Source organism: Papaver somniferum, unplaced genomic scaffold, assembly GCF_003573695.1.
Source record: "Papaver somniferum cultivar HN1 unplaced genomic scaffold, ASM357369v1 unplaced-scaffold_7, whole genome shotgun sequence".
Taxonomy (NCBI): domain Eukaryota; kingdom Viridiplantae; phylum Streptophyta; class Magnoliopsida; order Ranunculales; family Papaveraceae; genus Papaver; species Papaver somniferum.
The window spans coordinates 495,593-523,094 of record NW_020649859.1 but is presented as its reverse complement, the minus strand read 5'-3'; the positions used below and the strand labels follow the sequence as shown (position 1 = coordinate 523,094).

The 27,502-nt window shown below is 40.0% G+C and overlaps 1 pseudogene; it reads right to left on the bottom strand.

Moving 5' to 3' along the window:
* Nucleotides 1-1,093: 1,093 nt before the first annotated feature.
* Nucleotides 1,094-27,502, bottom strand: part of LOC113343886 — a 51,443-nt pseudogene continuing 25,034 nt past the window's right edge.

Here is a 27,502-nt window from a genome sequence, read left to right as displayed (position 1 = left end):
ATAAATAATAATAATGAAACAAACCCATTTTATTGCATCAAAGGAAGATAAACAAAACTTTTCCATACCCGGACTACAATTGCCTCACCATTGAGGACTTAATTCTCTCGAGGCCTAGCCTTTCATCTCCTCTATGTAAGCCTACTGATTTACAATGCCTTTTTATACAGTAATTACATAGCCAAAAACCGAGCATGACCGAATGCACAAGACTTGGACAGGCAAGTATCCAAGAGGTAGTTTCCATAGCCGCCTTAAGTTGTGCATAACTGGCCAACTTAACTTTACCCAATTTATTCCACACTTGTTCCAAACGGTTTTGGACACTCTAATATGGTTATAATCTCACTTTATAATTGTTCCAACTTGTCTCGCATCATTTACATGCTCACAAAGTCAATAACCAACTTGTAACCATCTCTTGAGCCATAATGCACCACTGTTGTGCACATTACTGAAGTTGGTCTTGCGTCAATACTCAGCCAACATGGCCCTGCAATCTTCTTGGCCTAGGCCAATGTACGAACAACATTGTATACAATCATCTTGGCCATATTCTTAGCTCATTCTGGTTAATCATACATCATATGCTTTACTTAGCCAACTTGCTCGACAATAACAATGTATACTCTTGCATTAATAGCTTGCTTGCATTATCCAAGCTTTGTCCAACCTTAGACTAATACATAGGACAACTCTTGGCATATTATACACTCTTGCACCATCCTTGAGTTTGGGACAACTCAACTCCATGGATATGCACCAATGGCAACATTGTATGTTGCATTTTTAATATGGCCTTGTCTTGTCTCCTTCGATGAAACTTTATTGTATCGGCCAATAAGCTTCATCACTTGGCCACTGAGTTTACATTGTAGAGCTATCTTGGCTTTACTTACCCTGCAGGGTCCCGTTATCTTAGAGCTTCATGGTCTATGCAGTGTAGCGCCATCATGATTGAACGGTGACTAGGACGGTTATGTTATAACACGTCATTATTGCGCTTCATTAGCCGTACCTGTAATAGACCTCCGCCACTGAACGTAACCAAGTATAAACTCTATACTTGTCTAAATCTTCGTTGCATGCACTCTCAAAACCATTTCTTAAATTTAGCAATCTTTGCTGGCTTTTGCAAAACGCTCTTAGCCAACTTCCGTGCTTTAGCATCAGCATCACTTAGCTTTACTGCATTTCCATCGATCCTATTAACTTGAACTTTCTTGTTGCGTTGCGCATACGTTCCAAATCCACTTCAAATCGTATATCAATACTCAAATACAAACTAAAATTCTTCTTGCCAATTCCCTAATTAGGCTTGAATTTCACATAAATTATTTTCGCCTAAGTGTACGCAAGAAATGATTTTTCCCAACTGGTCACTATGATCATTACCATAATCTTATGCCTTCACTTTACGATTTTAGTTGCACCACACAACATAACAGGACTATAATACAAGACTTGGCCTTACTCTTCAATCATGTTGCGCCTACGCCATTCGCATGCCAAATAACCAACACCTTGTTGTTCTTTGCTTGCACTGTCGCAACACTATGATTGAAATGTATGACTTTGGTACAGTCATGATTTAAGACAACCCGAGACATCCCACCAGCACTTTGGACAAGGTATCCTCTTCACGCGCCTTTGAAACTAACACGCCTCACTGTTCCTTCAAACTTCTACGCTTAATTAATGTAATAGGAAAGCAACATGTTCTTCCAAGCCATGAGTCAATCTTAACTCATTTTACTTGATGGGCTTACTTCTACATTCATTATACGTTACTCCATGTCGTCGTTTCCAATATGCCGTCGCATTTCCATGTAACTCTCAACATCAAATTCGTCTATGCCACCAAATCTATTTTCTTCTTTCACTTTCAATGTCTTCCATTGCATATTTTGGTTTAGTATGCTATGTTGCATCTTCCACACGAACTAACTTTAGTTTAAACGAAAGAGATAAGAACTCTCCTCTCAAATACCCTCATTCGCTACCACATTATATATAGAGACTTCATTCCAACACCAAGGTCCACACGACCCAAAACCGAAAGTATACTCAAACTTGAGAAAATACTCATACCAGCTGATTGCAACTTGTAAGACCTAACAAGTCTTGCAATACTGACTTCATCTTCGCTTCTAAGCAACAAATAAGGAAGAGAGACATCACCTACTGTCTCCAATGTTGCAATTCACTTTGCCACATGCATTATTAATTATAACTATCAACGTTGTTATGCAACTCCCATAACGAAGCACAATATAATTGACACTTAGTTGAATACTCCTTCAAACTGAGGCTTTCATGCTTTAGCTTTCATGAATATTTCTTCAAGAATGAACTCATGCCATCCTTATGCATCACCACTACTTTGTCTTTCCTTCTCCATGGATCCACAATTAAGGCTATAACTTGCATCTCTAGACGCATTATGCATCTTGGCCATGCCCAAATCCTATTTGGCGCATGCTAATGTTGCATATCTGTCATGCTTGTTAACACCCAAACTATGACACAAACTTGTGCACCTTTTCACAACTGGATTAGACTAAATTGGTGAATCTCACCATCACCATAGAGCTCAGTAATAAAGTCATATCCATCAATGACTTTTGTGGACAAACTCCTTTGGACAATCTCAAACAAGGCTACAATACTTGCAAATTAGGAACCCACTTCCTACGTTCGTCGAAGCGAGCCGCATTCTTCTTCAGTTTGGAACTCATTTTTATTATCCATGCACATCTAGTTACTCTTGTCTTTCCCCTAATCAGCTTAGTAGCAATACTGATTTGTAGTCGATAAGAACATCCGCTTGTAGTTATGATAAAATGGAGGTATTTGGACATCCTTGTCCAAGCATATCAATCCCACTCTTATAAAGCAAGAAAACTCCTTGTGCGTATCTAGCATCAATGCAGAATTTTATACAAACGCAAGACCGTGGTATATAGGTTTTTCCCCAATTTATGTTCATTTCTTCAGCCTTTCCATAAGCTTGATGCTAGACAAGAATTGGCCATCCAATTTTTCTTCCATGGAATCACATTGCCACGAAAATGCTGGTTCATAACTAGACTTTGCATTACCACGAAGGTACATATGCACTGAGAGAGATAATTTTAATCTTCCATCACACTGGCTACAATGAGACACCTCCAATTCTATTGCATAGACATCTGTTCTCAATTCTCTTTGCCATTGCAAAGGCCAATATCATCTTTGAGTTCAGGAATTTTCGCAAAATTCCCATTACAACTTGTAATGTACATGGTACTGATAACACTACGAAGATCTTCATTTCTAATGCATAATCTTCGCATACTTGTGAGAAACGTGTACTTTAAAAAATTTACTTGCACCATAGAAGTATGCATACTCTTTACTTTTGTCATGTAATCACTTAAAAACACGATTTCCAATGATTCTCGCATGTTCGTCTAACACTTAGGGCAGGAATTTTGACACCTTTGTCCATACCCGGACTACAATTGCCTCACCATTGAGGACTTAACTCTCTCGAGGCCTAGCCTTTTTCTAGTCTTTCATATCCTATTTGTAATCCTACTTATTTACAATGCCTTTCACATTATTTATACAGTAGTTACATAGCCAAAAACCGTGCATAACCGAATGCACAAGCCTCGGACAACCAAGCGTCTAAGGGTAGTTTCCATAACTGGTCACCTTCTCTAACTTTAGCCAATTCATGCCACACCTGTACCAAACGGTTGTGGACACTCTAATATGGTTATAAACTTACTTTATAACCGTTCCAACTTGTCTCACATCATTTGGATACTCGCAAAGCCAATAACCAACTTATAACCGTCTCTTGATCCATAATGGCAATGCGCCACTGTTGCGAATTAATGGACTTGGCCTTCCGTCAATACTTATCCAACATGGCCCTGCAATCTTCTTGGACTAAGCCAATGTATGGCCAACATTGTGTTACAATCATCTTAGGCCTATTCTTAGCTCACTCTGGTTATTCATGCGTCATATGCTTCACTTAGCCAACTTGCTAGACAATAAAAATGCCTACTCTTGCATTACTAGATTGCTTGCATCGTCCAACTTTGTCCAGCCTTGGACTAATGCATAGGCCAAGTCTTGACCTATTCTACACTCTTGCATCATCCTTGAGTTTGGGCCAACTCAATTCCATGAATATGCATCAATGCCAACATCACATGTTGCATTTGTCATTTCGCCTTGTCTTGTCTCCTTCAATGAAGCTTCATTGTGTCGACCAATAAGCTTCATCACTTGGCAACTGACTTTAGAATGTAACGCCATCTTTGCGCTTTACTGGCCCTGCAGGGTCCCGCTATCTCAGCGCTTCATGATCTATGCAGTGTAGCACCATCATGGATGAACACTGACTAAGTCGGCTATGTTGTAATGCACCATTATTGCGCTTCACTAGCCACACCTGTAATACTAGGCCATGCGGCTCATAACGGGTTGTAACAGGCTTTAGCCTCCGACAGGGAAGGCTCAGGCGGATACAGGCAGGTCGAATATTTTCGAGTATTATTTACATCCCTAGCTAGTTAGATGAGTGGGTTTGCCTTTTCTTTTCCGACAATTAATGTTCAGATTAGCCAGAGGTGAATTTGGTTCTATTGCAAGTTACACTATCAGGAATCCTTGATAGTTTCAGTTGGAATTCGAAGGCATTTAAACTACGATGAGTCTAATCAAGTAAAGCTGCATAGGCTATAGAGAAAACAGATGCATAAAACAACGTAAACAAAGGCTACATTGTTGCAAAACTTTGGTTTTGATAATAAATATAGTGAGTGTTAGAGGGTCATCATCAGTGGGGGCTCTTCTTTCCCCTGGTACTAGTTACAAACTCTCCATCAGCGTATGCATTACCTCAAATTCAGCCAACAGTTTGTCATACTCACTGTCAACTTCCGCTAGTTCAGTTTTAAGCTTCTCTACCTGCAAAAGGAATTAGAGTGAATGTTAAATGAAAAGAACTTTATGGATTCTAAAAGAAGTTTAGGGGTAAGTTTTGGATGGCTATGTTGAACTATCTACAAGCAAAGGTGTGAAACAAATATACCTTGAGATTAAGTTCTTCCTCGCTCTTCTCAAACTCCGAGCACCTGAAAGGGGAATGAACTGCAGATCAGTAAAAGATAGTGCACAGTTATATTTATCCGCCATTTGATGTTTAACATCTGTGTGTGCACATATTTCATCATCAAACACGTGTACATAGGAAGATACATGGAGGGCATGCGGACAAGGTCATCAAAGTATGATGACACACGCTCATAACCAAGAATTCCATCCCGTCAACTAGGGATCTTTGCCCGAACAATCCAAGGATAGAAGTTAAAGGATGTTCCGGTAACACGCTGTACTGCGGAGCACCAAATAACTCCCCAAAGAGTTACTTTGTCTCATCCCCAAAAGGAGCCAAGATCAACGATGGAGAGAAGATGTACTGACATGGACGCGACAGAGGCAGAAAACACTTGCCTGACACGAGCAGGCGCCTCAACTACCCGCATTAAACACCCTGAGCAGCATACGTGTCGATCAACCCGTGGAACGAACGAGGATGACTCTGCGTGATGAAGTTACGAACGAAGACCCCTGCGTGATGGACACAAAACACAAGAAGATAAGGTTCCAACGGCCTTCAGAGATGGGTCCCACACACTAACCCTATAAATACCCCCTCTCCACCAAGAGGAAGGGGGATCGGAAAAATCAGGAAGAGAAGGAGAGAGAAGAATTTTGAGCGTAAGTTAGTCCTTTACAATAGAAAGACATGTAAACTGAAAAGTCATTCGACTACTCATGTAACCGTCAAGTATATAGTGAAACGAAAAACCCCGTGGACGTAGGCCTTAGTGCTGAACCACGTAAACCTCGGTCTTGTTTATATTTCAGCACTTTACGTTTGCCTAAAACCCCATGAATCTTTACTTCTACGTTTAGTTTTCTTTGTTTTTACTTATATCCCATGCGCAAACGCCTTGCACGGAGTTAGATGAGGCTGTGATAAACCCGAGGGTTTTGAGCCAAGGAATCAACACTATGATATCATCATTACAAATCATTCTAAATTACGATGTTTGGTTGTGAGCATTCAGATGCCTTCGTGATTTGTGTGTTCACAATTTGGCGCTAGAAACAGGGACTTCGTCCCGGTAAAAGATTTATCTTATCATGTGATTTAATAATTAAATTAACGTAAGATTGCTCTGCTTCATTATCTTTAACAGTATTTATCTTTTATTAACTTTACCATGTTCAAAAACGCACCCGTTATCTTCGGTACTACCAACAGTATCTTCATTTACTGGTTAAAAGATTTATTACTTAGATCCACGGATCTACATTTTTCTAGATCTCGTACGGACCTATCTTTCCGTTGGGTTTTCGTAAGTTTTCAAAGGATTTACGTGCAGTTTTAAAAGGGGTTTTCTCGCGTTTCCTCACACTTTAATGAATTCACACTTTTAATAAGAATTTAATCCATATACTTTAACTCATGTTTTAATCAAATGAGCTTCCCTAAGAGTTCTCTGTGGCCCTCGGGCAGTTTCTCCCTGTCATGGAATTAGGAATTTTCGCAAACTAACCTGATCCGCACGGAAATTTCTGTTTCTCGCTGTTTGAAATTCCCTTGTGCATAAAGATGCAAGAAGTAGGAAAATCCAGAGCCACGTCGAAGGAAGCACCAAGGACAACCCCGGTCATCACCCGGAGCAAGAAGAAAGGAGACAAAGCCAAAATGACCAGTCAGAGACAGGACACTGCGGAAATCACTTCGCCTATGAATGCTAATTCCGTTGCAGCCGCGGCCCTCAGAGCAGCGGCAACAAAATATAATACGGCAGCGGCAGTCCCGAAGACTACGGAAGCCGTGAAAACTCTTGCTACGAATCAATTTCACCAACCAAAAGAAAGGGTAGATGAATCCAGAACGTACCAACCCGCGCATCCGCCAACCTTCGGAATGCCATCAACCAATGAGATGAATCAAACTGTGCAGGTGGCTCTAACACCGCAGATGGGCACTCCGCCCGATGTGGGAATGCCAACAATCGAAGCTGAACCTCCCCCGCCTTTAGTACAAACCATAGAAGAAGGCGGCACGATGGCCGTAATAGCACGAGCTGGGACTCCCAATCAAGGGTCGAACCAATCAGACCGATTGATGGCCGAACTTGAAGAATTGAAGAAAAGCCAAAAGGTTTACGTGGATGCTGTGGCTTTGTTGGCCAGAGAAAACCAGGATTTAAAAGACCGGATTTCCTTAAGCACAAAGACGAGCCAACAACTCGATGAAGCAAATTCAAAGGCACCCGAACCAAACCGAGACCGAAGAGTCATCGTAGCAGCCAATGGAAACGCGGCCAGAGGAAGTAGCGCATCCGACCCAGATTATAACGATGGAGAGTCAAGCTATCACGAGCAGAGGAACGTAGGGCACCACCGCGCGATGGAAGAGCTACGTGATGAAATGATGGCAGAGATCAGGCAATTAAAAAGTAGACAAGGCGGAGGAAGGTTAGAAGAAGTCATGAGAGAGGCTAACTCCACACCCTTAATGATGAGTGCTAAATAGAGCATATTTATATATATTTTTGTTGGCATTTAACTCATCTTTTGCGCATTAATTCTACATTTTATCCCATATTCTGTATTTTCATTGTTTTCAAGAATAAATATTTTTTCTTACTTAATTTTGCATTTTTAGGTAATAAATAAAGTTTGGATGAATAGCAGAGCGGAAAAGAGCAGAAAAGTAGTGAAAAGCCGGGAGGAATTACACAAGGAAGCCGCGAAGAATGTTGTGCACAAGACCAAAAGGGTAGAAATGGGCTCAAGAAGGAAGAATTGTTCTTAAAGAAGATATGGGCTTGGCATACCCAAGGCCCAAAACCCTTACCCAAACCCATTTTCTGTAACCAAAACCGCCTCCATCTTCAGCCGTCGGATTGGATCCATCTCATCATCCGATGGTCGCTCCTTCATCGCGCATCAAAATCTGAAGCTCCTATCACACACCATAGCACCTAAATTCTAAGCCTTCAGATTAGATCACATTTAGATCCTACGATCGCTTCTTTTCCTGCTCATCAAATCTCGATACTTCCGCTTAACACTACAGCACCTAACCTCAATCTTCACCGTTAACTTTGTTGTATTTCACAATCCAACGGTCGAAGTGATTCATCTCTCATACCACCGTTAGATCCACCTACCATCTTCACATCCGACGGATCTCCTCGCTGCGCATCAACTTCAGATGATCCCGCTCAACACCTTAGCCATCAAACCCATCGACCCAAACAAACACCCACCTTCTTCTTCCCCAAAACTCATTTCCCCCAAATTTCTCTTCTTCCCCCGACATTTGCAGAGACACCATGTCCTGCCACCGCCTGCAGCTCCACTGCCACCACCATCTCTTCCATCACCACCTCCACAACCAGCCGACCAAGAGACCTATCGAACCCCCTAGTCTATCTCTCTCCCTCATAGCTTCTTCTCACATAGGTGCTAAGATTAAGAGAGGCAGGCTTAGGGTTTCGCTCCAAGATAGGGTTTGCAGTGCAAAGAAGACGAAGAATAGGGGATTTCGAGCAGCGTAAAGCCAGTATAAAGCATGGGTTGGGTCGAAATCATCCAATTGGTATGTCAAATTTGATTTTCCCCAAAATCAATTTAGGGTTTTCAAAATTAGGGTTTGTAGAAATTTTAGGGATTTGTAAAACTATAAAAGGGGATGTGTATGAGATGTAAAAGGGGTTCTTGGGTCATCCGAGATACCCCCTAATTGGGTTAATTTCAAGTTCAATTTCAATTTCTGTTCATGTTCTAATTCACCACTAGGGTGAAGATGAAACCTTAATTCCACTGTGTAGGAGACTACAATTCTGGCCTCTCATCACTTTGCTCTCACATTGTATGTCAGGCATACATTGTAGTTAGGATACCCCTGTGATTGAAAGTGCAGCAGCCCATGTTAATTGATTATGGTCCAAACCTTAGACTAGTTATGCTCTAATCAGATAGCTAGTACTTTGGGAGGATAATTTAGTTGCAATTGGAATATCCGACTTAGTCTAGGTTAAGAGGTGGAATCTAAACCCTAGTTTGCCATCAACCTTCCCTGTCATCCACAATTCCATCTTCAACTGTTTAGCTTTGTTTTCTTGTTTTCTTTCACTTGTTTTACCTTCACTGCTCACTGTGGTGTCTTAACATCACAATCTTTACTTGTTTCACACACTGCCACAATCTTCTTATTTCACCATTTCCACCTCACTGTTCACTGCCCCTAGGAACAAGTTAGCAAAGGAAGCAAGAAACCAAAAATAGCAAATAAGCCCACCTTGTCCCTGCGGATCGACCCGTATTTGCACCACACTACTTTCCGACACCGTGCACTTGCGGTTATTTCCGTGACTCTTTTAGAGAGCCACCAAGTTTTTGGCAGCGGCGCCAAAAACTTGGTGGAGTTGCAGAGCTCTGCAACTGTCGGGTGAAGGAGATAAAGTTTTTGGCGCCGCTGGACTCGGTTGCGGCGCAATTGCTCTTTCTTTCTTTTGGGTTGTTACTGAACTCTGCTTGCTGTAACTCCTATGCTTGCTTGCTGATTTTGCTTGCTGTAACTCCTGTTGAGTTGTTGCTAAGTCTGCCACTGAACTGCTGTTGCTGCCTGAAATCTGCTGTGGTGCTGTTGAAAATCTGTTGCTGCTGCCCTGCCTTGCTGCAAGCCCTGAACTGAACCACCTGTTGCTGCTGAAGCTCTTGTGCTGCTGTGGTGCTCCTCCTGGTGCCAGGCCAACTGACCCTGTGAACTTGCAGCTTTGCTGAACCAAAGCCCAACTGGGCTGTAAGCTGCAGAAGGTGAAGAAAGTGAACGAAAGCCCAACTGGGCTGTAAGCTGCAGAAGGTGAACCAAAGCCCAACTGGGCCTCAGAAAAGCCAAAGTTTAGGATGATCCAAAGCCCAACTGGGCTTTTGCAACCTAACTGAGCAGCTGGGCTGTGCTTAAGCAAGTAAGCCTAAACCCATTAAGAGAACCCAACCTGTGGGCTTCCATTTTTAATTTGTGGGCTTGTAATAATTTTTGTTTTTCTTTATTTTTTTTATTTGGGCTTGTAATAATTTTTCTTTTTCTTCTTTTTCTTTCTTTTATGGGTTTGTAATTATTATTGTTGTTTTTATTTTCTTTTATGGGTTGTGCTAATTTATGATAGGATAATTTAAAAAAAAAAAAAAATTACTTGCTCCCAAATTCAAAAAACCAAATTTTATTCTGCTCCCACATTAAAAACCAAAATTTTTTCCCATTAAAACCAAATGTCTCCCGCCAAAACCAAATTTTTTCCCAACAAAACCAAATTTTTCCAAAAAGTCCAATCCCTTAAAAACCAAATTTTGAGCTTTGTAAACTCTTTACTTAGCCTTTGAGCCCAATCATGTCTAGATCTTTTTCTACAGTTGGGGAATACAACGAATCCCTTAGAGAACTTGCGTATGGACAAACTTCACGTTATGAACCTCCCACAGACCATGATGTCAATAGTTATAGGAATTATTATGGACATTTTCAAAGTCCCGAGCCTCAATACATGAACCCTAATGACTATTCGCACATGCATCGTTTGCCACAACGTGAAAATGAACATTTTGCTAGTGCCTCACTCACACAATCATCTCTTGTGGATCAATTAGAAGCTCGGATCGCAGCTTTAGAAATGCAATCACATGAGGAATCTGTCACATCTAATTTTCTTAGGAAACCTAAAATCTATGCATGTCCCGCATGTGGTTTAGACCACCCTGTTGAGAATTGTCATATTTTGCATAATTTTAGGCAATCTAGAGAAAATCCAAGGTATGAAATGCCCATAAATTGTGAGAATGGTAGTCATTGGGACCATAATCAATCCTTTGAGGGTTGCGATCAATCTTTTATAAACCCTAATGACCATGTACACATGTACCAATCACCACAATTTGAACATGAAGAATTTTGTACTCCCATGAATTTAGACTCCACCACAGAAGCTTTCAGACTCAGTGAGCAAAACTTCGATAGATCTACATCACGAATTCAGGCATATTTAGATCAGATTTTGCTTCACCTACAAAAGGAGGAAATTCATGAGGAAATGTATGTTGTCCCTAATGAAGTGTCTAGTCCCATTCATGTAAATGATGTTGAATATGAACCTAATTTAGAGGAACATGAATCAACTAACGACACCACCACTTTTAATGAGGACCAATATGCATGCTACCATGATGATGATTATGATGATATGTTAGAAGAACATGAAAATATTGTGGAACCTGTTGGTTCAATAACATATGGCTTCTCGCCCTCAACCTTCATGAATGTTGTTCTTTCTAATACTCATTGTAATTCATATGATTTTGATATTGACATGGGATTCGTACAATTATTCTGTGAAGATGAGCACGACATAGGAATAGTTGAATCTTCTGTAGACACTAATGTTATTATGCATGAAAATATAAGTGATGTGTCAGATTCTCTACCTAGGTCACATTGTGATATTTCTCCTGATTTGCCGATGCATGAGAATGAATTTGTTGATGATGTTGATGATTCTGAGTGTGAACTTTCTAAACTGATTGATGATTGTGAGCATGATGTGACATGTGTAGATGATTTAGGAGATTTTGATTTGATTAATAATGACGCACCTATTCTCCTACATGAGTCACAATCTGTTGGCCTTCCACCCAACCTAGATTTGGTTTGTACCAATATTGTAAAACCAATTTTTCTGAAAATTCCTAATCTAGGTTTGGAACTGTGTGCTTCCCAAGTCCTCTTGGACTATTTTGCTTCTAAGTATAATACATTTGAGGAACCACAGTTGGAATTAGCATGTTTGCCCGTCCCTAGCACAGTTCACTTTGAGCTAGACCTTGTACATGATGAACCCCCAAAACTGCGAGATTTTGTTTCCAAAATTTTATCCGTTAAAAAATCCAGGTTTGGGGGTAGCTCATTTTGTTTCACAGTTTCACTTGCGTTTATTTCCTGTTATATTTGTGTGAAGCTGTTGAAACCTCTACACTTTGTCTTTTGGGTTGATCCTCAACTCTTTAGATTGTTGGTGTATGGTGAATTTTTTGTATATAATTCAGTAGATAAAATTTCTTAAAAACCCTTTTGTTCATTTTGTATATATTTTGCTAATCCAATATGATCTCGGCTGAAATATGTTGGATTTTTGCCTTGAATAACGGAGTTTTAATTCTGCTTTCGCCGTACAATCGGGTATTCTCTCTCCTTTTACTCTACTCAGCATGTCCCTTTCCATATGTTGCATTTTAATTCTTTCCATATTTTGAAACATTGAGGACAATGTTTAGTTTAGGTTTGGGGGTATAGAGTAGATACCACGATAATTTGCCATAATTGAAAACGAACTCCTTCTTCTTTTTGAAAAAATTGAAAAATTCCAAAAAAAATTGAAAAATCAAAATTCAAAAAAATTAAAAAATTAAAAATCATAAAAAATGGAGCTCATTTACCTTGAAATGTTGACTCTTGTGCAAATATGTATTTTTATTAGGAGTCTTAGTCTAGATATTTAGGCACCCTGATTCTAGCACAATTCACATAGTGATAAGAAATTTGCACGCGCACGATCTACCAATACATGTATGGCCTCGATCTTCAAGGTGTTTGATAGGAAGTTACGATTGCCAATCACTTTAGAATACTGAACGAAACTTGACTAGCTTGTTCTTTGGTTGGTTGGGATAGAAGGTGGAGGTTACATTAAGAAAGACAACCATCGAATTTAACTGGGTGCATCAAAAAGGGCTACCTCTTGCAAAGTGTCATGTAATTTTTGTTTCCTTTTGTATATGTATCAAAAGTGTTTCCTTATTCAAAAAAAAAAAAAAAAAAACGATGTATATTCAGAAAAAAAGAAAATATCAGAAAAAATACAAAAAAGTCAAGTGTTTATCAATTCCATTCTCTCTTGTTCCAAAAATAAAAAGAGAGTAGTCAATGTAAATAAGAGTCATGTAAATAGTCATTTTGTTGTTTCATTGTAATAAGCAAGGAGGGTGTACGCCATTGATGTACAACGCGAGTAATTGTGAAATACCTCCAACTCATTCACAATTCTCGTAAAGTCCGGACAGCTAGCTAGATTTCGACCTTGGTTCTTAGCCTGAGAAACTATCTCTTGGTGATTAGTAGTCATAACTTCAGATCTTTCTTTACACATGTGTAGATACACTTTACACTCTTATCACATGTCTTTTTTTTGTTATCAGTGCTAGGATCGTGCCTTTGATAGCTAGATTGACATCTCCATTTTGCTGTGAGCTTAAACTGTCTTGCACATGTCACATTTGATGGAATCTGAGCTTATATTTTGACCTAGAACTTTGTAGGTACGTTCTAAGCAAACCTTCACGAGACTTAACTCGTCCACTAGGGACACTTAGTGGTTTAAAAGGCTTAGTGCATACGCTAAATGCGTTCGAGAGACCAGCGACAGTGGTATAGGTAGGATTTCCTTAGTTTTGTTTTACTTGAGGACAAGTAAAATTCAGGTTTGGGGGTATTTGATGAGTGCCAAATATTGTATATATTTATCCCTTTTTGTTGGCATTTAACTCATCTTTTGATCATTAATTCTACATTTTATCCCATATTCTGTATTTTCATTGTTTTCAAGAATAAATATTTTTTCTTACTTAATTTTGCATTTTTAGGTAATAAATAAAGTTTGGATGAATAGCAGAGCGGAAAAGAGCAGAAAAGTAGTGAAAAGCCGGGAGGAATTACACAAGGAAGCCGCGAAGAATGTTGTGCACAAGACCAAAAGGGTAGAAATGGGCTCAAGAAGGAAGAATTGTTCTTAAAGAAGATATGGGCTTGGCATACCCAAGGCCCAAAACCCTTACCCAAACCCATTTTCTGTAACCAAAACCGCCTCCATCTTCAGCCGTCGGATTGGATCCATCTCATCATCCGATGGTCGCTCCTTCATCGCGCATCAAAATCTGAAGCTCCTATCACACACCATAGCACCTAAATTCTAAGCCTTCAGATTAGATCACATTTAGATCCTACGGTCGCTTCTTTTCCTGCTCATCAAATCTCGATACTTCCGCTTAACACTACAACACCTAACCTCAATCTTCGCCGTTAACTTTGTTGTATTTCACAATCCAACGGTCGAAGTGATTCATCTCTCATACCACCGTTAGATCCACCTACCATCTTCACATCCGACGGATCTCCTCGCTGCGCATCAACTTCAGATGATCCCGCTCAACACCTTAGCCATCAAACCCATCGACCCAAACAAACACCCACCTTCTTCTTCCCCAAAACTCATTTCCCCCAAATTTCTCTTCTTCCCCCGACATTTGCAGAGACACCATGTCCTGCCACCGCCTGCAACTCCACTGCCACCACCATCTCTTCCATCACCACCTCCACAACCAGCCGACCAAGAGACCTATCGAACCCCCTAGTCTATCTCTCTCCCTCATAGCTTCTTCTCACATAGGTGCTAAGATTAAGAGAGGCAGGCTTAGGGTTTCGCTCCAAGATAGGGTTTGCAGTGCAAAGAAGACGAAGAATAGGGGATTTCGAGCAGCGTAAAGCCAGTACAAAGCATGGGTTGGGTCGAAATCATCCAATTGGTATGTCAAATTTGATTTTCCCCAAAATCAATTTAGGGTTTTCAAAATTAGGGTTTGTAGAAATTTTAGGGATTTGTAAAACTATAAAAGGGGATGTGTATGAGATGTAAAAGGGGTTCTTGGGTCATCCAAGTAACCATCAATTAGGGTTTATTTTAGGTTTAATTTTAATTTCAAATTTCAATTTTAATCCAATTTCATAATTAGGGTTCTTGTTCACTGTGTAGTGTATGATGTTTTAGTGTTTAATTGTTTGATGTTTTGTTAGTCTAATGCTCTTAGTTGTATAAATTCACTGTTAGCTTAATGTTTAATTTCTGTTTAGCTTTCATGTCCTGTTAGTGTTTAGGTTTAGTGTAATTTCTGTTCATGTTCTAATTCACCACTAGGGTGAAGATGAAACCTTAATTCCACTGTGTAGGAGACTACAATTCTGGCCTCTCATCACTTTGCTCTCACATTGTATGTCAGGCATACATTGTAGTTAGGATACCCCTGTGATTGAAAGTGCAGCAGCCCATGTTAATTGATTATGGTCCAAACCTTAGACTAGTTATGCTCTAATCAGATAGCTAGTACTTTGGGAGGATAATTTAGTTGCAATTGGAATATCCGACTTAGTCTAGGTTAAGAGGTGGAATCTAAACCCTAGTTTGCCATCAACCTTCCCTGTCATCCACAATTCCATCTTCAACTGTTTAGCTTTGTTTTCTTGTTTTCTTTCACTTGTTTTACCTTCACTGCTCACTGTGGTGTCTTAACATCACAATCTTTACTTGTTTCACACACTGCCACAATCTTCTTATTTCACCATTTCCACCTCACTGTTCACTGCCCCTAGGAACAAGTTAGCAAAGGAAGCAAGAAACCAAAAATAGCAAATAAGCCCACCTTGTCCCTGCGGATCGACCCGTATTTGCACCACACTACTTTCCGACACCGTGCACTTGCGGTTATTTCCGTGACTCTTTTAGAGAGCCACCAAGTTTTTGGCAGCGGCGCCAAAAACTTGGTGGAGTTGCAGAGCTCTGCAACTGTCGGGTGAAGGAGATGAAGTTTTTGGCGCCGCTGCCGGGGACTCGGTTGCGGCGCAATTGCTCTTTCTTTCTTTTGGGTTGTTACTGAACTCTGCTTGCTGTAACTCCTATGCTTGCTTGCTGATTTTGCTTGCTGTAACTCCTGTTGAGTTGTTGCTAAGTCTGCCACTGAACTGCTGTTGCTGCCTGAAATCTGCTGTGGTGCTGTTGAAAATCTGTTGCTGCTGCCCTGCCTTGCTGCAAGCCCTGAACTGAACCACCTGCTGCTGCTGAAGCTCTTGTGCTGCTGTGGTGCTCCTCCTGGTGCCAGGCCAACTGACCCTGTGCACTTGCAGCTTTGCTGAACCAAAGCCCAACTGGGCTGTAAGCTGCAGAAGGTGAAGAAAGTGAACGAAAGCCCAACTGGGCTGTAAGCTGCAGAAGGTGAACCAAAGCCCAACTGGGCCTCAGAAAAGCCAAAGTTTAGGATGATCCAAAGCCCAACTGGGCTTTTGCAACCTAACTGAGCAGCTGGGCTGTGCTTAAGCAAGTAAGCCTAAACCCATTAAGAGAACCCAACCTGTGGGCTTCCATTTTTAATTTGTGGGCTTGTAATAATTTTTGTTTTTCTTTATTTTTTTTATTTGGGCTTGTAATAATTTTTCTTTTTCTTCTTTTTCTTTCTTTTATGGGTTTGTAATTATTATTGTTGTTTTTATTTTCTTTTATGGGTTGTGCTAATTTATGATAGGATAATTTAAAAAAAAAAAAAAATTACTTGCTCCCAAATTCAAAAAACCAAATTTTATTCTGCTCCCACATTAAAAACCAAAATTTTTTCCCATTAAAACCAAATGTCTCCCGCCAAAACCAAATTTTTTCCCAACAAAACCAAATTTTTCCAAAAAGTCCAATCCCTTAAAAACCAAATTTTGAGCTTTGTAAACTCTTTACTTAGCCTTTGAGCCCAATCATGTCTAGATCTTTTTCTACAGTTGGGGAATACAACGAATCCCTTAGAGAACTTGCGTATGGACAAACTTCACGTTATGAACCTCCCACAGACCATGATGTCAATAGTTATAGGAATTATTATGGACATTTTCAAAGTCCCGAGCCTCAATACATGAACCCTAATGACTATTCGCACATGCATCGTTTGCCACAACGTGAAAATGAACATTTTGCTAGTGCCTCACTCACACAATCATCTCTTGTGGATCAATTAGAAGCTCGGATCGCAGCTTTAGAAATGCAATCACATGAGGAATCTGTCACATCTAATTTTCTTAGGAAACCTAAAATCTATGCATGTCCCGCATGTGGTTTAGACCACCCTGTTGAGAATTGTCATATTTTGCATAATTTTAGGCAATCTAGAGAAAATCCAAGGTATGAAATGCCCATAAATTGTGAGAATGGTAGTCATTGGGACCATAATCAATCCTTTGAGGGTTGCGATCAATCTTTTATAAACCCTAATGACCATGTACACATGTACCAATCACCACAATTTGAACATGAAGAATTTTGTACTCCCATGAATTTAGACTCCACCACAGAAGCTTTCAGACTCAGTGAGCAAAACTTCGATAGATCTACATCACGAATTCAGGCATATTTAGATCAGATTTTGCTTCACCTACAAAAGGAGGAAATTCATGAGGAAATGTATGTTGTCCCTAATGAAGTGTCTAGTCCCATTCATGTAAATGATGTTGAATATGAACCTAATTTAGAGGAACATGAATCAACTAACGACACCACCACTTTTAATGAGGACCAATATGCATGCTACCATGATGATGATTATGATGATATGTTAGAAGAACATGAAAATATTGTGGAACCTGTTGGTTCAATAACATATGGCTTCTCGCCCTCAACCTTCATGAATGTTGTTCTTTCTAATACTCATTGTAATTCATATGATTTTGATATTGACATGGGATTCGTACAATTATTCTGTGAAGATGAGCACGACATAGGAATAGTTGAATCTTCTGTAGACACTAATGTTATTATGCATGAAAATATAAGTGATGTGTCAGATTCTCTACCTAGGTCACATTGTGATATTTCTCCTGATTTGCCGATGCATGAGAATGAATTTGTTGATGATGTTGATGATTCTGAGTGTGAACTTTCTAAACTGATTGATGATTGTGAGCATGATGTGACATGTGTAGATGATTTAGGAGATTTTGATTTGATTAATAATGACGCACCTATTCTCCTACATGAGTCACAATCTGTTGGCCTTCCACCCAACCTAGATTTGGTTTGTACCAATATTGTAAAACCAATTTTTCTGAAAATTCCTAATCTAGGTTTGGAACTGTGTGCTTCCCAAGTCCTCTTGGACTATTTTGCTTCTAAGTATAATACATTTGAGGAACCACAGTTGGAATTAGCATGTTTGCCCGTCCCTAGCACAGTTCACTTTGAGCTAGACCTTGTACATGATGAACCCCCAAAACTGCGAGATTTTGTTTCCAAAATTTTATCCGTTAAAAAATCCAGGTTTGGGGGTAGCTCATTTTGTTTCACAGTTTCACTTGCGTTTATTTCCTGTTATATTTGTGTGAAGCTGTTGAAACCTCTACACTTTGTCTTTTGGGTTGATCCTCAACTCTTTAGATTGTTGGTGTATGGTGAATTTTTTGTATATAATTCAGTAGATAAAATTTCTTAAAAACCCTTTTGTTCATTTTGTATATATTTTGCTAATCCAATATGATCTCGGCTGAAATATGTTGGATTTTTGCCTTGAATAACGGAGTTTTAATTCTGCTTTCGCCGTACAATCGGGTATTCTCTCTCCTTTTACTCTACTCAGCATGTCCCTTTCCATATGTTGCATTTTAATTCTTTCCATATTTTGAAACATTGAGGACAATGTTTAGTTTAGGTTTGGGGGTATAGAGTAGATACCACGATAATTTGCCATAATTGAAAACGAACTCCTTCTTCTTTTTGAAAAAATTGAAAAATTCCAAAAAAAATTGAAAAATCAAAATTCAAAAAAATTAAAAAATTAAAAATCATAAAAAATGGAGCTCATTTACCTTGAAATGTTGACTCTTGTGCAAATATGTATTTTTATTAGGAGTCTTAGTCTAGATATTTAGGCACCCTGATTCTAGCACAATTCACATAGTGATAAGAAATTTGCACGCGCACGATCTACCAATACATGTATGGCCTCGATCTTCAAGGTGTTTGATAGGAAGTTACGATTGCCAATCACTTTAGAATACTGAACGAAACTTGACTAGCTTGTTCTTTGGTTGGTTGGGATAGAAGGTGGAGGTTACATTAAGAAAGACAACCATCGAATTTAACTGGGTGCATCAAAAAGGGCTACCTCTTGCAAAGTGTCATGTAATCTTTTGTTTCCTTTTGTATATGTATCAAAAGTGTTTCCATGTTTAAAAAAAAAAAAAAAAAAATATATATATATATATATATATCAGAAAAATACAAAAAAAAATCAAGTATTTATCAATTCCATCATCTCTTGTTCCAAAAATAAAAAGAGAATAGTCAATGTAAATAAGAGTCATGTAAAGAGTCATCTTTTGTGTTTTATTGTAATAAGCAAGGAGGGTGTATGCCATTGATGTACAACGCGAGTAATTGTGAAATACCTCCAACTCATTCACAATTCTCGTAAAGTCCGGACAGCTAGCTAGATTTCGACCTTGGTTCTTAGCCTGAGAAACTATCTCTTGGTGATTAGTAGTCATAACTTCAGATCTTTCTTTACACATGTGTAGATACACTTTACACTCTTATCACATGTCCTTTTTTGTTATCAGTGCTAGGATTGTGCCTTCGATAGCTAGATTGACATCTCCATTTTGCTGTGAGCTTAAACTGTTTTGCACATGTCACATTTGATGGAATATGAGCTTATATTTTGACCTAGAACTTTGTAGGTACGTTCTAAGCAAACCTTCACGAGACTTAACTCGTCCACTAGGGACACTTAGTGGTTTAAAAGGCTTAGTGCATACGCTAAATGCATTCGAGAGACCAGCGACAGTGATATAGTTAGGATTTCCTTAGTTTTGTTTTACTTGAGGACAAGTAAAATTCAGGTTTGGGGGTATTTGATGAGTGCCAAATATTGTATTTATTTATCCCTTTTTGTTGGCATTTAACTCATCTTTTATGCATTAATTCTACATTTTATCCCATATTCTGTATTTTCATTGTTTTCAAGAATAAATATTTTTATTAATTAATTTTGCATTTTTAGGTAATAAATAAAGTCTGGATGACTTGCGGAGCAAAAAGAGCAGAAAAGTAGTGAAAAGCCGGGAGAAATCACGCAAGGAAGCCGCGAAGAATGGTGCGCACAACCTCATTTTCTACACACAAAAACGCCTCCGTTCTCAGCCATCAGATCAGTTCTCAGAAGCATCCGATGGTCGCTCCTTCATAGAGCATCAAAATCTGAAGTCTCTGCCAAGCACCACAGCGCTGAAATTCCAAGCCTTCAGAGTAGATGGTAGTTGAATGCAACGGTTGCTCCCTTGCTGTTCATCAAAGTTTGATATCCCCGCCTTACACTACAGCACCTAACCTAATCTAGCACCGTTCGTTTCGTTGTATCCCTTCATCCGACGGTCGCTCCTCGCTTGCCTCCGCATCACCGTCCGATCTACCTACCAGCTCCACATCTCACGGCTTAGTCACAAAACATCAAAATTTGATGAAGCCGCCACACACTGGAACACCAAACCCTATACCAGCTACCCAAACGCACCCTTCTCCCAAACCATCGACTTCACCTCCCCCATCCCTCTCTGCAACTTCACCACCTTCTTCAACAGAACCGTACCACCACCTTCTTCACCTCCACTGCCACCACCACACCTCCCCCATCATCACCCCTATCTTTCTCCATCATTCCCCCTTGTTCTAACCTTCTATTATATAGTTTTCTTCCCTAATTTCTCTCTAAAAACCTAGGGAAGAAATCAATAAAATAGGACGAGTTGGAAAGATGCAATTGAAGCATGGGATGGAGCAGGTGAACAAGGAAAATAATGGGTCGACGATTGAAGTGTCAAATCACATGTTTGGTGAGTAAAATTCGAAACCCTAATTTCAACTGTCCAAATTAGGTTTTTGGGGATTTTTATAGAAAACCCTAATTTCTGTTAGGGAAAGCCTGGAGACGAATAGAGAGAAACATGGGTTCAAATTGTACTATCAAATTAGGTAGAATCAAATACCTAATTTCTGTGTTGTTTGATTTTGGGATTTGGGTGAAGAACCCTAATTTTGTATTTTGGGGAAATGGGGTCTGTGGGTATAAATTGGGACTGTGGGTGTGTGTGAGAGAGTATGCTGGAATAGCCAGTGTCCAGAACTTTGTTCTGTTAAAGAATTTTCACGCTTTCCCGGGCCTACCAAGTTTTTGGCGCCGCTGCCGGGGACCATTTTGCATTTAAATATAATATCTTTGAGGCCTACCAAGTTTTTGGCGCCGCTGCCGGGGACTGGTGCTGTGTTTTTCTTGTTGTTTTATTAGCTATTTTTGCATTTCACTGCATAGCATTTGCATCTGCATCTGCTTCACTTCATTTGCTGTTGGACCTGCTGTTCTGAACCTGTTTTTCCTCTGCTGGGACGCCACCAAGGAAAAGAACCAAAACCCAACTGGGTTTTTGCAACAATATCAGAGCAGCTGGGCTGTGCTTAAAAGGTAACCCATTTAAGAGAACCCGAATTGTGGGCTTCCAATTTTTAATTGTGGGCATGTAATATTAAAGCCAATTTTTGGGCTTCTCTTATTTTCTGTTGGGTTTGTAATAATTTATTTGTGGGCTTGTTTGTTTAATTTGTGGGCTTGTTTAAATTCTTTCATTGGACTTGTATTTTGGACTCTGGGTTTAAACCCAGCTGAGCTTGTAACCGATTGTGGGCTTGCTTCCACTCAAGAGTAGACCTCGAAACCAAAGTTTTAAAACAAACGTCGGGCCTTAACCAACTGGGCCAAATTAAACTTTCAAAATTAAAACTTAGTGTTTCATGGGCCGCAACCTTCCTTCCATTCCATTAGAGGACAAACAGTGGGCTTGCTCCCATTCAAAAACCAAATTTTATTTTCTTTGTTAAAAAAAAAAAAAAAAAAAAAGTTTTATTTTTCTCCCATTTAAGTCCAATTTTAGTGTTTTGAAACTTTCCATGTCTCTACACTTTTTCTTTTGGGTTGATCCTCAACTCTTTAGACTTTTGGTGTATGGTGATTTTTTGTATATAATCCAGTAGATAAATTTTTTAAAAAAACACTTTTGCTCCTTTTGTATATATTTTGCTAATCCAATATGATCTCGGCTGAAATATGTTGGATTGTTTGCCTTGAATAACGGAGTTTTAATTCTGCTTTCGCCGAAATCGGGTATTCTCTCTCCTTTTACTCTACTCAGCATGTCCCTTTCCATATGTTGCATTTTAATTCTTTCCATATTTTGAAACATTGAGGACAATGTTTAGTTTAGGTTTGGGGGTATAGAGTAGATACCACGATAATTTGCCATAATTGAAAACGAACTCCTTCTTCTTTTTGAAAAAATTGAAAAATTCCAAAAAAAAATTGAAAAATCAAAATTCAAAAAAATTAAAAAATTGAAAAAAATCATAAAAATGGAGCTCATTTACCTTGAAATGTTGACTCTTGTGCAAATATGTATTTTTATTAGGAGTCTTAGTCTAGATATTTAGGCACCCTGATTCTAGCACAATTCACATAGTGATAAGAAATTTGCACGCGCACGATCTACCAATACATGTATAGCCTCGATCTTCAAGGTGTTTGATAGGAAGTCACGATTGCCAATCACTTTAGAATACTGAACGAAACTTGACTAGCTTGTTCTTTGGTTGGTTGGGATAGAAGGTGGAGGTTACATTAAGAAAAACAACCATCGAATTTAACTGGGTGCATCAAAAAGGGCTACCTCTTGCAAAATGTCATGTAATCTTTTGTTTCCTTTTGTATATGTATCAAAAGTGTTTCCTTTTTCAAAAAAAAAAAAAAAAAAAAAAAAAATCATGTATTTATCAATTCCATTCTCTCTTGTTCCAAAAATAAAAGAGAGTAGTCAATGTAAATAAGAGTCATGTAAATAGTCATTTTGTTGTTTCATTGTAATAAGCAAGGAGGGTGTATGCCATTGATGTACAACGCGAGTAATTGTGAAATACCTCCAACTCATTCACAATTCTCGTAAAGTCCGGACAGCTAGCTAGATTTCGACCTTGGTTCTTAGCCTGAGAAACTATCTCTTGGTGATTAGTAGTCATAACTTCAGATCTTTCTTTACACATGTGTAGATACACTTTACACTCTTATCACATGTCTTTTATTTGTTATCAGTGCTAGGATTGTGCCTTCGATAGCTAGATTGACATCTCCATTTTGCTGTGAGCTTAACTGTTTTGCACATGTCACATTTGATGGAATCTGAGCTTATATTTTGTCCTTAGGTTTTGTAGGCACACCTCTGGTAAACCTTCACGAGACTTCAACTCGTCCACTAGGGACACTTAGTGGTTTAAAAGGCTTAGTGCATATGCTAAATGCATTCGAGAGACCAGCGACAGTGGTATAGGTAGGATTTCCTTAGTTTATTTTTACTTGAGGACAAGTAAAATTCAGGTTTGGGGGTATTTGATGAGTGCCAAATATTGTATATATTTATCCCTTTTTGTTGGCATTTAACTCATCTTTTGCGCATTAATTCTACATTTTATCCCATATTCTGTATTTTCATTGTTTTCAAGAATAAATATTTTTTCTTACTTAATTTTGCATTTTTAGGTAATAAATAAAGTTTGGATAAATAGCAGAGCGGAAAAGAGCAGAAAAGTAGTGAAAAGCCGGGAGGAATTACACAAGGAAGCCGCGAAGAATGTTGTGCACAAGACCAAAAGGGTAGAAATGGGCTCAAGAAGGAAGAATTGTTCTTAAAGAAGATATGGGCTTGGCATACCCAAGGCCCAAAACCCTTACCCAAACCCATTTTCTGTAACCAAAACCGCCTCCATCTTCAGCCGTCGGATTGGATCCATCTCATCATCCGATGGTCGCTCCTTCATCGCGCATCAAAATCTGAAGCTCCTATCACACACCATAGCACCTAAATTCTAAGCCTTCAGATTAGATCACATTTAGATCCTACGGTCGCTTCTTTGCCTGCTCATCAAATCTCGATACTTCCGCTTAACACTACATCACCTAACCTCAATCTTCGTCGTTAACTTTGTTGTATTTCACAATCCAACGGTCGAAGTGATTCATCTCTCATACCACCGTTAGATCCACCTACCATCTTCACATCCGACGGATCTCCTCGCTGCGCATCAACTTCAGATGATCCCGCTCAACACCTTAGCCATCAAACCCATCGACCCAAACAAACACCCACCTTCTTCTTCCCCAAAACTCATTTCCCCCAAATTTCTCTTCTTCCCCCGACATTTGCAGAGACACCATGTCCTGCCACCGCCTGCAACTCCACTGCCACCACCATCTCTTCCATCACCACCTCCACAACCAGCCGACCAAGAGACCTATCGAACCCCCTAGTCTATCTCTCTCCCTCATAGCTTCTTCTCACATAGGTGCTAAGATTAAGAGAGGCAGGCTTAGGGTTTCGCTCCAAGATAGGGTTTGCAGTGCAAAGAAGACGAAGAATAGGGGATTTCGAGCAGCGTAAAGCCAGTACAAAGCATGGGTTGGGTCGAAATCATCCAATTGGTATGTCAAATTTGATTTTCCCCAAAATCAATTTAGGGTTTTCAAAATTAGGGTTTGTAGAAATTTTAGGGATTTGTAAAACTATAAAAGGGGATGTGTATGAGATGTAAAAGGGGTTCTTGGGTCATCCGAGATACCCCCTAATTGGGTTAATTTCAAGTTCAATTTCAATTTCTGTTCATGTTCTAATTCACCACTAGGGTGAAGATGAAACCTTAATTCCACTGTGTAGGAGACTACAATTCTGGCCTCTCATCACATTGCTCTCACATTGTATGTCAGGCATACATTGTAGTTAGGATACCCCTGTGATTGAAAGTGCAGCAGCCCATGTTAATTGATTATGGTCCAAACCTTAGACTAGTTATGCTCTAATCAGATAGCTAGTACTTTGGGAGGATAATTTAGTTGCAATTGGAATATCCGACTTAGTCTAGGTTAAGAGGTGGAATCTAAACCCTAGTTTGCCATCAACCTTCCCTGTCATCCACAATTCCATCTTCAACTGTTTAGCTTTGTTTTCTTGTTTTCTTTCACTTGTTTTACCTTCACTGCTCACTGTGGTGTCTTAACATCACAATCTTTACTTGTTTCTCACACTGCCACAATCTTCTTATTTCACCATTTCCACCTCACTGTTCACTGCCCCTAGGAACAAGTTAGCAAAGGAAGCAAGAAACCAAAAATAGCAAATAAGCCCACCTTGTCCCTGCGGATCGACCCGTATTTGCACCACACTACTTTCCGACACCGTGCACTTGCGGTTATTTCCGTGACTCTTTTAGAGAGCCACCACTTAACTCATCGCCTGGCCAACACCCCTATTCCACTCAAATGCCCTGTCCCGATATTCGAATGCTATGACGGATCCAGCGATCCCGCTGCACACATTCGGTATTATAACCGTGTACTGGCTAGATGGAGCCAGAACGACGCAGTACTCTGTAGATACTTCCCATCGAGTCTGAAGGGATCGGCATTGTCTTGGTTTGATAATCTGCCGCCAAACTCCATCCACTCCTACGACCAACTCGCAGAAAAGTTCTTAAGAACTTACATGTACAACAAGGCTGTTAATACTGGAATGGATAAGCTCTTTTCACTGGCAATGGGCTATAAGGAAACCACGAGGGAATACACCAACAGATGGCACAAGGTCTGCCAAGCCATAGGAAGTGTGGACCCGGTGGTAAGTATCAACTGCTACAAGTGGGGATTAGACCGAATGAGTCCACTCTTTGTTGAGATTCATGGAAGCGTGCCTAAGACAGAGGGGGATCTTCGAATAATTATTGAAAAACACGCTCGTCTTGAAGAAATCCAGCGTGAAAACCCGAGGGCGTACCCACAGAGAACTCACCGTACAAATTCCGCAGAACAAACCACTGGAACCAAAAGGAATTGCTCGGTGGAACGACCTCACGAAGATAGGAAAGAACGAAGGGACGAAAGGCGAAAAGACGATCGGAAGTTCGAAGATAAATTTTACACAAAGCTCAATGCTAGCTATGCTCGGATCCTGCGGGAGGTCAAAGGAAGGGAAAATCTGGAATGGCCATGGTCTAAGGGAAAACAACCCCCAAGAACCGAGAAATCCAAAGATTACTGTGAATACCACTGTTTCAACGGGCACCAGACCGAAAAATGTAAAAACCTCAAAATAATGATCCAGAAATTGATTGATGCGGGCGAGCTCAAACATTACATACGAAAGGATGTCGCAGAGGATAGATCTAAACGAACCAAGCCAGTCCAACTTCCAGAAGGGAACCGCACAATCAACACCATCTCGTGTTCTGAAACCGCAGGGCCCTCACTTACAGCACAGATAGGAAAGAGGTTACGGAAGCAGTTCGAGGACCGATGCGAATTGTATAAGATCGATGGGATAGAGGTGGACGAACATGAAGAGTGGATGGACTCACCTATTATCTTCGATGCTGAAGATATCGACGAAGATATGGAAGACCATAACGACCCCTTGGTCCTCACACTACCCGTGGCTTGATGTAACCTTAAAAAGATCCTCATAGACGGGGGAAGCTTAGTGAACGTTCTATTCTACGATGCATTCAAACTAATGAAGCTCCATGAAGAACAGCTAATGACCTCTTATTATGCCATCTACGGATTTAATGGAGCACCCACGAAGCCATTGGGAGACATCGTGTTGCAGGTTGACGCCGGACCCATGAAAGTAGAAACACGGTTCAGCGTAGTGGACGCCCCGTCCCCCTACAATTCCATCATTGGACGAAAATGGTTACATAAACTCAAGGGAGTGGCGGCAACGTACTACCAATATCTCAGATTCCCTACACCTGAGGGAGTAATGGAAATCAAGGGAGATCGGGTCTCTGCAAGAGAGTGCCAAGCCACTCAGGATCGCATCAACAGGGAACAAGAAAAACAACACAAAACCCGAAGACTTAAAAATAAAGAAGCTGCGAAAGAGAAGGCCATAGACCAGTTCCTCAAGGAAACTACAGGAAGGTATTTGACCAAAGATGATAATGTTCGGAACACGGAGACAAGTACTTCAGCAGCCGACGCGGGACAGAAACATACCAAGTAGCAATTAAAGAACGCCCCATTCCTCGGGAATCCGACGCTGGTTTTCACGCCAGTAGAGCCCGTAAAATAAATCAACATAGGAACGGAGGAAACCCGAAGATGATCAAAGTAGGGACCATAATGGACGAAAAAAGAGAAGATTCCCTGACCAAGTTACTTAAAGAATACGCAGATGTATTCGCCTGGAAATTAGGAGATATGCCTGGGATTGACCCAAAAATAATCCAACATGAGCTGTGCATCAAACCAGGCAAGCCACCTTTCAGACAGAAAATAAGAAAAGTCGCGCCGGAATATCATAAGGCAGTGGAAAAAGAACTTCGAAAACTAATAGACGCAAGTTTCATCAAGGAGGTCAAGTACCATACGTAGATCTCCAATATGGTCGTCGTTCCTAAGAAAAATGGGGGGGGGGGGT